Source organism: Protopterus annectens, chromosome 3.part1, assembly GCF_019279795.1.
Source record: "Protopterus annectens isolate FY-2018-M chromosome 3.part1, PAN1.0, whole genome shotgun sequence".
NCBI classification, from domain to species: Eukaryota; Metazoa; Chordata; order Ceratodontiformes; family Protopteridae; genus Protopterus; species Protopterus annectens.
In genome coordinates, this window is record NC_056732.1 from 1,266,916,522 (window position 1) to 1,266,932,113 (window position 15,592).

Below are 15,592 nucleotides of genomic sequence, written 5' to 3' on the forward strand. Positions count from 1 at the left end.
ATCCCCAGTAAGACTCTCCACTGGCACAGCTATAGCACTAATTTGATTTATACACAAACACATACCTGGAAAAGGATGGCACAGGTTTACTTGCTATGCCCCCTTCTGTCCAGACCATAAGGTAGTTATCACTGCCACCAGAACCCCATATCAGCTACTTTAAGGCCCTTCCCAAAGGGTGACCAGTTCTACTGTGTAATGTTACTTTTATCCAAATGGTAAGTATGACCAAGGCTTTCAAGGCTATGTAGGAGTGGTCCATACAGTGTTACCAAATGCATATGCAAGTACTCATGGAGCTTAAATATCTCTAAACAAACCAGCCGCAATTAAAAGGTTTAAATATATTTAATAATAAAAAAAGAAGAAAAAGACAATACTCAATAAATCAACACGGTGACTTCAGAGTTCAGACTCACGGGAAATATTTTAAAACATCATTACAGGACAGTCTCAAATAAATACAGAAAGCATCTAAACTAATCTTTACCATATTCCTATCTATATCTAAGAGAAATCACTGTAATCTAGTTACTTACTATTAGCAAGGCAAGTGCTGATGAAAGGATGTTGTCAGATCCAAAGACAAATACAAAATGCACAGACTCACTCTCTGAGATAGTTCTTACATTAATAATACACATTACTGCTGGGTTAGCTGGGATGACATCACTCTTTGTCACCTGCCTTCTTTTCCCAGGCTAACAGAAACTTAAAATGTAACACCTCTGTGTCAGAGGTACATATCTCTCAGAAGTTTGCCTAGAACTGGAAGTCGTAAAACAGTTAAACACTTTTACATTTGAAATCTAGTAAATATTTCCATTTCAAGACAATAGGAAAACCTCCAGCTCTAAACATTGTGTCTGCTCTGAGCTGAAACAGAGATAGAATCATAAAATAATTTCCACTTATTTTCTTGAGGTTTTGCAAGTTAACACTGTATGTTCCATCTTCTACCATTAAAACACATATATGCACAGGTATATAGTATATACACATTTCTGGTCTTTTCCAGCAGTGTACACTGTGGTTACATTATTGAAGCTCAGTACATAATATGCAGTTCAACACACACTTCTGCACCAGTAGTTTAATATATACATAACATATAGTTCTCTTACATTTGTAAGACAAGTCTATGGACCATATTAATATTCACAATTTACACATGATTATTTACAAAATTCCAGATAGCTGGGCTGGCAGTGTCACATTTTATATAAATCACATTAATATTTTCAAGTGACATATAATTATTTACAAAATTCCAGCTAGCTGGGCTGGAAGCATTTTGGTTTGTCAGAATGGCAATATGTCACTTTTTTCATTAACTTGAAAAATATCAGGGCTTCATGGTGAAAGTAGGTAACAATGACTTATTAGAGGTACTTTTAATTTATCCATTGTGTGCAGGGTGGTATCTGGTTGTCCCTTTGATGTAGTCCATTTATGGGTCATGGTTATATCCAAAAGGAAGGAATCTGTGGAACAATATCAAAAATAAATATCATCATACTATGAAAGGTGTCTTTGAATAAAATATATTGCATGGTGTTTTTTGTTATAGGCAAGATTATTTTGTCTCCTTAAAGATATCAGTAGTTTTATTGGTAGCTTTGAGAGTTATTTGAAGGAGATGGCTGGACCTATGTCTAGGACAGTACTGTGGCTTGATATAAAGGATGGAAAGGGACGATAAATCCAATGATACTTAAATAACCTCTGTATATCTGCTTGCTCTTCTGGCAATTAGAAAGGTACTGGAGTTGTATCTTACATTATTTGCATTTCTCCTGATGTGAAACATTGGGTGGCCATATTTGCAAGAACATTAGCATGGGACCAGGGAATCCTCACTAGTTGAGCAAGATAGCATTTTTGCTTTACTAGTGCAATTTAATAACTGCCTTACTGCAACACTCATATAATTGTGCATATAAAACTGTATTAATGGAGTGACTAGGGAAAACCCTGGGTATGTCTAATATATGGGTATCTGTGAGTGGTAAGACAGGGATTATAAAGTAATCAAATACCTGATTATATTACTGAGACTTGGGTGGCTACTTTCACATTGAAAATTTTTTGTTAAAAGTGATGTGATATATAAATAAAAGCAGGGAAAGCTATATACCTTTCCTGAAAGTATATATTAGAATAAATCTGTATAACACTTTGCTTAGAACTGTAATTGACTCTGGGGAATATAGCAATAATGAACAAAATGTTAGGGCCCAGTGGTTTTCTAGCCCTGATATAAAGGCCACAATATGTGAGCATGTTATTGGCTGTAATGGAACTGATTACATAAAATGGCTTCATATCAACTTTCTGAAGGATATTTCATTGTACAGAAGCATACCTATGGTGAGACGATGGGGGCAGCTCTCCTGGATGCAAGATGTCAGGAGGTATGATCAGTAGATGCCGGTTGGTGGTTGTACAATGCCAACATTCAAATGCCAGTATCACATTAGGAGTCAGGGCTAAAGTGTTAAACAATGCCAACATTCAATGCCAGTATCACATTAACAGTCAAGGCTGAAGTGTTATGTTTTCACGCTCCATGTGTGGTATTCAGAATGAATGTAGCAAGATGCTTGTTATATACATAGTAAGCAATTTATTGCAATGATTCTGAATAAAAACATTTTTTGCAGCTACTGACTTCTTTCTCTTTTTGTCACTAGAAACTGGAAGTCCTTTTTAAAAAAAAAATTTTACTGATATTTTTTTTTTGTTTATTTTGCTTTTGGTCCCTAACACAGGATATGGCATTTATTTATTTATTTATTTATTTATTGGTTTATTGATTTCTTGATTGATTGATTGATTGATTGTCTTGAGGAGGGAAGTGCCAAATGAGGGAGCTACTCATGGAGTCACAAAAGTTAGTGATGGCTCTGTTAGTGTCCAACAATTCCTTAGAACTAAATTTTTGAAAACTACATTCAGTGAACTTCAAGGCATTTTCTCTTGGGGTCAGGACCATCTATATGTTCACTGTGAGGGTACAACCATCTCCATTAACTTACAGTTAGGAAGGCGTACCATCCCCATGGTTACACAACTGTAGGGAAAAGTGTACATTCCCTTAGCGCTAAAAGTGGTTTCTGTGAAATTTCTTTGTGGTATTGAAACTCAGTAAAATGATCTTACTTATCTTTCGCATTGTGCACAACGGTATAGTTGCAATTGTAAATTAAGTGCCAAATTATTTTGTAGTATGCACATTTTTCGAAACTTGGCTATAAAATAAGTTATTTGAAATGATGGAAAAGTTTATGTTATGGCAGAAAGGAGTACAGGCTGATCAGCCATGAAAACATGTAGCAGGAGAACTGCTGTATACTGGTTCTGGCAGGCAAAGTAGAAATTAGAATGTTCACAAGAGATAGACTTCTTACAAGAGACAGACTTCTTGTATTTTACTTTATAGTGATATGTCCATATATGTATATATCTATCTATATATATATCTATATATATATATATATATATATATATATATATATATATATATACATTTATATATATATATATATATATATATATAATATATATATATATACATTTATATATATATATATATATATATATTAGTTCAGCACACTAAATACCTTAACATTTTTAAAATTTATTGATGCTATCATTGACTGATTCAAAAGATGGTGGCCTGTTATGTTTTTAACATTTATCGATGATATCACTGATTCAGGTAACTAATATCTCACTTTGCCATCTCATTCAAAGAATGACACCCTGTTATTTTTTTTTTAGTATTTCACAAACTATGAGTTACTTTCAGCATAGCAATACTCACATTTACTTTAAAATCGCTCAGTCATTTGTTGTCTTATATCTGATATGTGCTGTTTTGTGAAACTAGCACTTTGTATACATGTTATATGAAGTATATAGTATTTTCTTTTTGAGTTTAAATGATGTGACACCAGATATGTAATTTGCATTTCTCTGCCATTAACCTCATTCACTTAAAAAGGGGTTATTCATATCTGCAGCAGTGCTTAACTAGATGGGTCTTATAACTTAGTATTGGCTATTGCATGCAAAATGAAGTGTCTTGCAGACAAGGAGATATCTGTTTCATTTACATTTTTAGAAAGGCATTTAAGATGTTGCCAGTGTACTAGCAGCTTAGGTCTCTGTCTATACTTGAACAAGTATATAGTATGCACCACATATGTAAGATGCACATACATTTGATACAGTGCAAACCAATAAGGCTTATCATTTACTGCAAATCTTTTGGACAGTGTCATCAATGCATGGGAATTGCACTGCTTTGGTGACTGAGTAAGATAGCTGAAAAGTTACCTATGAACAAATACTATATTTCCATGAATTATACAAGCAATACCATTTTACCCACCAGCACCTTATTCTTCGTGATGACACTTGCTGTTACTCAGATGACATTAAGTATTTGGTCACTTTCAGTACATGACCAAATACAGAGGAAAGGAACATTTTCATTACAAGTGCATGCTCATATATAAGGGCTTGGGTAAAGAGAACTGGAACTCCATTTATCCCACCAGCAGTTATTATAAAGTGGCAAAATCAAATGTTCCTGAAGAGGGAAATGAAGACAGTGGAGAGATGCAAGAAAACTACAGATATATGGTTAAATAAGCAGGGTATACGGCATTTTCTTCTGAAATGAAATGATTGGGACAATTGTTTTTATTAAGACAAAGCAGAATGTGCACTAGCTGTGAACAGGCAAGTTTCAGCCTTTTTATTGACCTCATCACCACAGAATAAGTGCATACTTTGCTTATACTTCAGAAACGTTTTACTCTTTGGTTTAGATATTTGCTGGAATATTTTGCAGGCACCTCAATGTTTGTGGGCATCAGTTGGATGAAAACACCATGGGCAGGATTCACAAAGGCTTGCACGGAGTGTAAGAGACGTGTAACACTCCATGCAAGCCTCGCGATCCAGGAACAGCCCGAAACCCCGTGTAAGAGACCAGCTAAAACATCTCTTACATGGACTGGGCGTGGATATGCTAAATACCTCACTTGCAGCCGAATGGCATGCAAATGAGGTAGAGTAGCGATCCACGAAACAGAAAGTAGCCCGTGTAAGAGCTGTTTTAGCTGCAGAAATGTACTCAGTTGACAACTGAGTATGTTTCTGCAAAAATCAAAATGGAGCCATGTCAGCTCCAAATAAAGGGTGCATATGTGTCAGGCAGCATGCCAATGGCCAAATATGTGGCCATTGGCAAGGTAACCCGATGCAAATATTAAAAAAATATAATTCTTTTTTTGCAGAGCAGCCCCGTGCAAACGGGCTGCGCTCTATAAAACATAAAAATGAAGGTTATAAACCCACAAATGTGGATTTTATGCAATACATGGAATGACAATGCAGGGACGAGCAGACCAAAAACAACATGGCCACCATGTAGTGGTTGCTAAGGGGGGAAGCTGAGTCTAAGACATGTAACTAAGCATTAGTAGGCAATCTGATGTAAATGAGGGTTAGGATACTGAATCCCACAGTCACATAGCAAATGAGCACAGTCTGAGTAGTGTAAGAGATACATAAGGGGAGGAATAGAGTAGGAGATAGGTGACATCACAGGGGGGAATGGTAGAAAGAAATGCAGTTCATTGGAGGTCAGTGTTACATGACAGATGACAGACACAGATCATGGAAAGAGGAATGCCACAAGATAAGCATGGGAAAGTCAAGAAATGGAAGGTGTACACTGTTACTTACACCAAAGTTTCTTGCTGGGCGTGCATGCGCACGTGTGTGCACCATGAAGCGTGAGTAGGGCAGTGTGCGTGCGTGTAAGACAGACTGAGCATGTGGGAGTGTGTTGGTAGATGTGTAACACTGTTTGCTCTGGTGTGCGCGCATTTTAACCCGAATAGGCAGATCCTGAACCGTGTAAGCATGTGTGCACGCATGTAAGCCACTGTGAGCGTGTTTCTGCTGGTATGCATGCTGCTCCCCCCTGAGGAAACAGAAAGGAAAAAGGAAGCAACAGAATTAGTAGGAAGCTAGCAGGGAATACTGCTGGAGCTAGCAGGTGAAAACAATTAGAAGCAGGCAATTACACAGGCAGAATAGTAGCCCCGCCCAGCACTTAAAACTCTGCAAACAGCAGTGCAGGATGTTTCTCTCAAGAGACACTGCAAGACAGGAGTAAGCTATTAGAAGTGAAAACTGAAAAAGCTGAACTCAGAGCAGAAATGCTAGGGGCTGCCATAGCTGTCATAAGGAGACATAGGCAACTTGCTGAGGGTGGTGATAATGCAAATGGTGCCAGACAACCCACAGTGAGGAGACGGAGAAGAGTGTACAGGCCCAGGGTCACCTACCACGGGTTACATGAGCTGGAGATAGTAGAGCGCTATAGAGTGGACAGAGAGCTCCTGCAGCAAATAGTCAAGCTGTGCAGGCCACGCCTCACACACAGAACCAACAGAGGGGAACCCATCCCAGTGGAAACCAAGGTATGTGTTGGCCTAAGAATACTAGCAACAGGTATCTTCCAGAGACCAACTGGTGATATGATGGGGATATCACAGGCATCAGCCTCCAGGGTACTGCACCAGTTCCTGGATGCCATGTCAGCACATGTTGGTGATCATGTATATTTCCCCAATGCCCGTGAGATATTGGCCAGCAATATGCATCTCTTCCAGCAAATAGCAGAATACCCTGAGTTAGTGGGTGCAATAGACTGCACGCACGTATGCATCAAAGCACCAGCCGGTGAGCGGGGTAGGGCCTACATTAACTGCAAGGGCTTCCCCTCCATCAACTGCCAGGTCGTGTGTGATGCCCAGGGCATAATAATGAATGTGTGTGCTGGCTGCCCTGGGAGCTACCATGATTCCCACATCTGGCATTTGACGCAGCTGTACCAGACATTTGCCAATGGGGACATCCCACACGGACACCTAGTGGGGGATGCAGGTTATGCACTGGAGCCGTGGCTGATGACACTCATCTGAAGCGCACACACACCTGAACAGGAACGCCATAATGAGGCACACGCACAAACACATAATGCAATAGAGCGTGTGTTTGGGCTGCTCAAGTCACGGTTCCAGTGTCTGGACACATCTGGTGGAGCCTTGCAGTACTCACCAACTACATGTATCCAAATTGACATGGTAAGTGCTATGCTACATAATATGATATTGCGAAAACAGCTGCAGCAGGACCAGCATAGGGCTGGGCCAAACAGCCCCCCACCATTGCCAAGGCAATCACAGGCAGAGCGTGACTAGGAGGAGGAACAACCTGAGCCTGCCCCAGCAGACAGAAGGAGGCGTGCCCAGTATGCCCTGGCCTTGGCAAAGAGGCAATGCATAGCACATACACTGGCTCAGTAGGAACCCTGGCAATGATACCCCTCTCTGACTCACTCAAATAATAACAGGGATGCCTAAAATGACATGACCTGCTCACAAACATGTACAGGGAGTGTAATATGTGCATCCAACAGAGGCAGCCCTGCAGCACCACCTGAGGCATGAATGCCATGTGTTAAGTAATGTAACACCATGTACTATATGCACCCTTGAGGACCCTGACTAACATCCACCCTCACCAAGCATGAAGCCACAAAATGACAATGGGATGATCAATTGCAATAACTGGCTGAAGTAATGCAGTTAGTCAAAGGGGAGCCAATGTGTTTCAGCCTGGGAAGACATGCTGAGCATGGCATGATGCACCACCTGCTAGGGGTGGCATGCACCTATCAGTCCAGGCCTCATGGATACTGGAAAAGACTGTCAGTACCCAGAGCGTGCCCTGAATAGGTAAGTCTCAAAACACAAATCCACCTTCATAGGTACCACAAGGGATAGGAACCTAGATGTAATGCTACCCAATGCCAGAAGTCTAAACAGCAAGATGCATGCAGTGTAAATGCACACAGTATGGAGAATGTTGATATCAGTCCTGTAATAGAAAACTGGGTCAAGGCTCACATCAGCACCCTAACACTACCAGGTTACACCTCATACTGTGCTGTACAGCTTCAAAACATGGAACAAGCTACAAAAGGAGGGTGACTATCAATAATTTTCAAGGATAACCACAACCCCATGTTGGTACCACAACAAGAAGCAGCATGGATTAGCCATGGTCAAATACCAATGGCTAAAACTGCCTCCCAGTATACAGCCTGCTGCAGACTACTGTCCTAACATCAGGAACTGCACCTGGCCTATGTCGGAATACATGAATATATCAAGCCCCCCAAACCACATTATATTGGTTGACTGAAAATACCCAGACATACACTGGGAGCATTATATTAGCACCAACACAGTAGGAGAAAAGTTCCCAGAATCCATAAACCAAAATGCCCAGGAACAATGTACCACTCCCACAAGAGGGGTAAGCATACTGGATGTGATAATCAGCAACATGCGTACTGGATGGCAAGATGAGAAGTGTATCCCTCACTGGTAAGACAGACCATAGAGTAATCACACCGGATATACACATCCTGACCACAGTCCCTGGCCAGAAAAACCACAGTGAAAAACATGTGTAAAGCATAAGTTGCACCCCTCCAAACCGATGTGGAATCTACTAAAGGCCTTGTGCAGGTGCAGAACATGGGACACACCGCAGAACATGTTATGCAGGCATTCCATGAACACAGCCAGGAATGCCTGGATTATGCAATCACAAATAACAACAAGACACAATGCCATACACGCAGGCATCTGGCATGCTGGACTCCAGCCATTACCAAACCATGCAATAGAATGAGGAAGCTACTATATGATAGAGCAAACATAAAAGGGAAGTAATCACTGATCAGTAGTATGGCAATAAAATATGTCCACACATACAATCCACTAAGGCCAGCCACAACAAGTAGAATCTGTGAATCCTGAGGCAATGTTACACCTGCCCCAAGTACACAGACAACCCTCAACTCCCCCCAATAAATACAAATATATGTGAGAGATGCAACAAGTACGCAGGTCACCCCAAAGCAAGCAGAAATATGATGCACTCATTGTCCATGCTGGTGTGAATGACCTGAGATGTACCTCCCTGGACTACATGAAAAGAAACATGGATGAGCTCTCTGAGTATGTACTCCAGGCTGGTATGACACTGGCCATTTGCAGCATCCAACCCTCACCAAGAATGATGCCACAGTACAAACACAGAATGATCAGCTTTAACAGGTGGCAGAATTACAGCTGTCAGTCCAAGAGGGTCTAATGTCTGTCTGCTTGAGATGTCATGCATGACAAACCATGCTGCTGTCCCAGGGATGGCTTGCACCTGTTACCCCTGGGCGTCTGGATACTGGATAAGGCCTTTGCCACCTCCATAGAGCCGTACGTAGGCAAGGCCGAAAAGACTAACCCACCACCCTAGAAAACATAAGTGGTAAGAAACATAAGGGTAATGCTGACCAATGCCAGATGTGTAAACTGCAATATGCATGCTCCTGAGGCACTTCCCAGTATGGAGAACATCGATGTCTGTGCAGTGACAGAAGCCTGCTGCAAGCCTAATGACAGCACACCAGCACTACCAGGTTATACCACATATCATGCGTTATGGCCCCAACACCTGGACCAAAACATCAAAGGAGGGGGAGTATCCATATGCAGCACAGACACCCATACGGCCAGGTAAATGACAATGGACGAAGCAGCAGAGACCACCCATGTGCACCTAACTGTAGTCAAAACTGCTGTACAGTCTGTAGCATGCGACAGACCACATTCTCACACACAGGAACCCCACCCAGACATCCTGAAGACACTGGACAGTATGAATGTCCCACCAAATACCAAACAAGGTACTCACAAATTTCCACATAGGTGGTAAACCATTATGGATGCAAGGGGTAATCAGGGACCTAGGGACACAAGTCGACAGTAACATGTCATGTGACACTCACAATGCCAATGTGGCTAGGAAGACTGTCTATATTGGACACCGTATCATGAAAGGATTCACATCTACATCAACAGAGGTCACTGTGCCCCTGTACTGTTCCCTTATCAGACCCATAATCTAGTACAATGACTCATATGGGATGTACCGTACCTGACACCTGCAGCAGTTAGGAAGACCTCAAAGGTACCTCACCAAGAGGATAAAGGGTGTCAAATATATGTCATACGCTGCCTGGCTCTAGACACCCCTGCTGAATGCAGTCACAGACTGCCTACACAGAGGCATTGTATGTCTGTTGTACAAGGCCATGTCCAACACAGGAGTAATGGACATGCTCCACCCCAGGAAATCAAAGCCATTGGAGCTGTGAGAGTGACAGATGTCAACCTCAACACATAATGAAATAGGATGTGCTGGAGGGACAGATACATAACCCAGAGGCTCCCCACACCCTGGAACAGGATCCCACTCCATGTTAGGCAGAGCCCCTCACTGACACCCCTCAACAGGAATATTGCCAAGTGGATGGATGATCATAGATGTACACTGGGGATCTTCACTGTGTAACGTCCAGACAGAGGCACAGTAAAGAAATTCATAAATGGCCATAATATTCACATAGCAAGGCGTGAAGACACACACACTCTGGCTAGGCTTACTAATGCCCTAGGGTGGATAGCCTAGTATGAACCTATGAACCTATGAAGATACAAATTATACAGGACACTAAGGATAATCACAAGGCTTACTCAACTGATGGTAGGAACCATGTTGGGAATTCACAGATATGCTCTGAATCACACAGATATTACAAACAACATACCAAACACACACACATATTGCCAACATACAACCTGACAGGTGCAGTGCAAACCCCCCCCCCCCCCTCAGAATGCAAAATATCTATCCCAGCAGACTGCTGGCCCCTGACATTGCAGATGCTGAGATAACAGCCATCATCTACAAAGCAAAACACACAGCAGCAAAGGTATGAGATGGTGTCCTGGGCTGAGGCCAACATGGACTCCAAGAAGAATGAAATGCCAAATCACACTACTGCTCAATGTCAGCCTTACCACAGGATATGTACCCAAAGAGCAGTGCACAACAACAGTGGTCCTTCACAACAAAGGTGTTGCCTGAATGGATACTGCAAACTACCACCCCAGGATCCTGACAAGCTTGGTCTGCACAGCTATGGAAAGGATCAGCATGTACCACAGACATAAAGCTATCGGGGACCTACTGACACCGGACCCTACCCAGTGTGGCTGTCGTAAGTGCAGATCCTGCCCCTAAACATGTTTGACCCATTTGAAACAGTCATTAAAGGGACAATCCCAGGGATTTTTTTGTTTTGATTCAGACTTTGTTTACTTTTCAGGTTTGCCTTTCTGAGCATGCTCACCTTTGGCTCAGGGGGGTAGGGTAAATGTGCCTACAGGAAGTTTCTAAGGTTTTAGCCAGATTCCAGCTCAAATTGCAGCTCTACTGACAACAGCTCTCCATGTGAGCTATTCATTAGTCTAACCTGTGCATTTTATCCATTGAGAAAAGTAGCCTTTCATGCATTTTACGATCAGACTGCTGCTGCTGCTACTCTAGAAAGCACAGCAGTAAAGCAAATCTTGTAAAGGGGCATTATTTTTTTTCTAAAATTAGCTGCTTGCTAGAGTATTTTGTTTACCTTTTAATGCAGTTTAAGTCACATATTCACACAGAGGCAGGATTTTCAGATAAGTTTGTTTGCATACTGGATGTTAGAATTCACAAACTCCATGTGTCACGGTTATTATAGGAAATGCTTAGAATTTACAGTTTGTTGTTCTGTGCTTTCCCTCCCCCACCCAAAGACTATTAGTTGACTGACTGGTTACAATCCACCTGATATGCTATGTAGTCACACTCAGCCTTTGCAGCAGTGAAATTATATCTTTAGTATGTGCTTGTTTTTGTAAAACTTAGTGGAACGATTATCGCAACCTAGGCAATTTTATTTCATTTATCATGCCTGTTGCTACATGCTTTTTTTCCCTTCACTGTTAATTAGTTGTCATATGTTCAGCATTATGTTGCTTATTAGTGCATGCACTCATGCAGACATACATTTATAAGACAGTTTTCCCAAATTTTACAGGAAGCATTACTTTGGACATTCTCATCTTGGAAACAAACACACTGAGTTGCAAATATCCTAAGATTCTAGAGGGATACACTCATAACATCACAACATAAAAAAAATGTTAGACAACTGTGACACTGAATCTTGTTACTGTACTAAAATGTAATTTCTCCTAGGCTGATACCCTTCATGAATCACACACACAGTACCTGTCTGTATAATATGGACTCCATTCAACTTAATTTTATTTCTTCCCTGTATTGTGGTAAAATGATTGTATATTCACTCTTTTTCTGACTATTTGACTGCAGTTGAGTTACACTGGTTACCATTTGAAAGTGGCGTTAAATGTAGTCCTCCTGATTCTGTGCATACTAAGCATGTATGGAATATGCAAAGTTTATATTCATGTGGGTGTAAAACCACAGCATGGCTGTGTCTTAGTGACCGGTTAGTTATGCAAGCCATTCTTCAATGCGTGTCCAAATTTTCTGTGCTGGATATGTAATATTGTGTGTATTTTCTTTAAACTGTGTCTGAAGTGCACCTTCTTGTCTTAGTGGTATACGCCTGTAATATTTGCATTCTCATACCTTTTATCAAAATTACATTTCTTGTGACTTAGATGTGCCTGTTGATGAGACCTGTTATTCCCTTATCAAGATGGAAATAGATAATAATTTAATTAAATATTTGCATGTGTCATTCTTTGTTTATCATATGCATTTCTTTGGTTATTTAAAATGTATTTGCTGTATATCTTTATGTCATTTTATATATATATATATATATATATATATATATATATATATATATATATATATATATATATATATATATATATTTTCCTAAATTTATATTTTGTTATTGTTATCTGGGTTAGTAAAACTGAGGCAAAAGGCACACTTCAGTGGCGACCCAAGAAGAAACGTGCAAATAAATGTATACACATATACACACACACACACACACACACACACACACACACACACACACACACACACACACACACACACACACACACACACACACACACACACACACAAAAATCTGTGTCTGAATTTGTGTGTGTCTCTGTTTATGTGCACAGATGTACACACACCCATACATGTGCTGTGTTGGCGCATATATATATATATATATATATATATATATATATGTATATATATATATATATATATATATATATATATATATATATATATATATATATATACATATATACATGCAGACACTCGTTCAGTGTCATGTCCAAAGTATTTTCACTATGGTGACAGTATAGCCTGTTCCTTACAGCATTCATCTCATTGACCATTTATTGCTATGAGTAACAGTTTTTTTCCCATTTGACATATGGCACTTCAAAGGATACAAATATACCCCTATTTGGACAACTGCCTGATCCAAGCGGACATCAGGCACATACTTCTGAAACATCTGGCTTATGTAATAATGTTGTTGAATTCTCTGGGATACACAGTCAACAAAAAGAAATCAAGGCTAATACCCTCTCAGAAAATAATTTTCCTGGGTGCCAACTTGGACACAAACACCCAGATGGCCTACCTCACGCCAGAGAAGCAGGGGCAACTAACACAATACTTCAGAACACTAGCAAATTTCACCAGGCTGACTGCAAGGAAAATCCTGCAGGCTCTGGGATTCATGGCATCTTGCATCCTACTAATCCCATGTGCAAAGCTGCATATGAGGAAACTTCAATGGTACCTGAAAAACCTATGGTCTCAACACAGCCACAGTTTGGAAACAATAATACCACTAATTCCATGTCTTCAAAAGGAATTTCTGTGGTGTGCTCAAGCATGCCAAACAAACACAGGTCTCCCATTCTGCAAGCCTCAAGCAAATCAAGTCATCACAACAGATGCCTCAGACTATGCCTGGGGGGCGCACATGACAGATCGGTGCATTCAGGGCAAATGGTCCCAAAAAGAAAAGCACCTACACATCAATCAAAAGGAAATGCTAGCAGTAATAAATGCTATTATAGCTTTCAAAGACCTTCTGCATCCAGGTCAACTATTGATAAGGACAGACAACACCACAGTAATGTGGTACATAAACAAACAGGGAGGAACCCATTTATACCCCCTATGCAGGCTGGCCATGTCACTTTGGAACATGGCTCTGGCATTACAAATGGAATTTCAAGCACAGTACTTGCCAGGCAAGGAAAACACGCTGGCAGACAACCTAAGCAGAAATATGACAGATCCACATGAATGGAAGTTGCATCCTCACGTTTTTACAGAGATAATTCAAGCATGGGGAAGGCCAGACATAGATCTCTTTGCCTCCCACAAAAATCACCAATTGACAAACTTCTGCTCAAGGACTTTTCATCCAAAGGCCTGGAGAGTGGACACTCTCTCTTTCAGTTGGACAACAATGACAGTTTATGCCTTCCCACCTCTTCCTCTGCTGCCCAAAGTTCTATTAAAAACCAGAGCAGACAGACCAAAGATGATTCTCATTTCTCCAGACTGGACAAGACAACACTGGTACCCACTCCTGAGTAGCCTGACGCATTCCCCACCATGGACCCTACCTCTAATGCCTCTTCTTCTGACTCAGCACAGCTTCAAAACTCTTCACAGTCAGCTGAAAACACTCAATCTGTCCGCATGGAAGATTCCTTAACATCACAACAGACCCTACTCTCCAAGGAGGTGCAGGATGTCATTTTGGAGACCAGAAGGCCGTCTACTAGAAAAGCTTACTCCGCAAAATGGAAACGGTTTTGTGCCTGGAATGAGAAAAAGGGCCAGAATCCGGGAAAACTGAATTTACCTCAAATATTACAGTATCTAGCTGAGATGCTAAGCAGTGGACTTTTATTCTCCTCCGTCAAAATCCATGCCTCAGCCATTTCTGCAGAATACAACACTGATCCACCTTTATTCTCTCACCCCCTCTTAAGACAGTTCCTCAGAGGGGCTAAGAATATAAAACCCCCAAGGAAACAACCAATACCTGCTTGGGACCTATATTTCATTCTTGAAAAGCTGACCTTGCCTCCTTTTGAGCCAGCTGCCTCAACAGATTTGCAGTATTTGTCCTGGAAAACAGCTTTCCTTCTGGCTATTACCTCAGCTCGTAGGGTATCGGAACTACAAGCCCTCATGGCTGTGCAGCCTTTTATCATCTTCCATCAGGACAGAGTTTCCTTACGAACCAACCCATCCTTTATGCCAAAAGTGGTATCCAGGGTAGCTTTGAATCAGGCTATACACTTACCTACCTTTTATCCTAATCCTCAAAACAAAGGGGAGAGATTACTACATTCCTTGGACATCCACAGACAACTGCGTTATTATTTGGACAGAACAAATCCTTTCAGAAAATCAGAACAGCTCTTTGTGTCCTATGCTATAGGAGCTCAAGGGAAGCCAATTTCCAAAACAGACAATCTCAAAATGGATAGCCCACTGCATACGCTTTTGTTACTCTTTTCATAGCAAAACTGTACCTGCAGGCATCAGATCTCACTCCACAAGGGCCACAGCT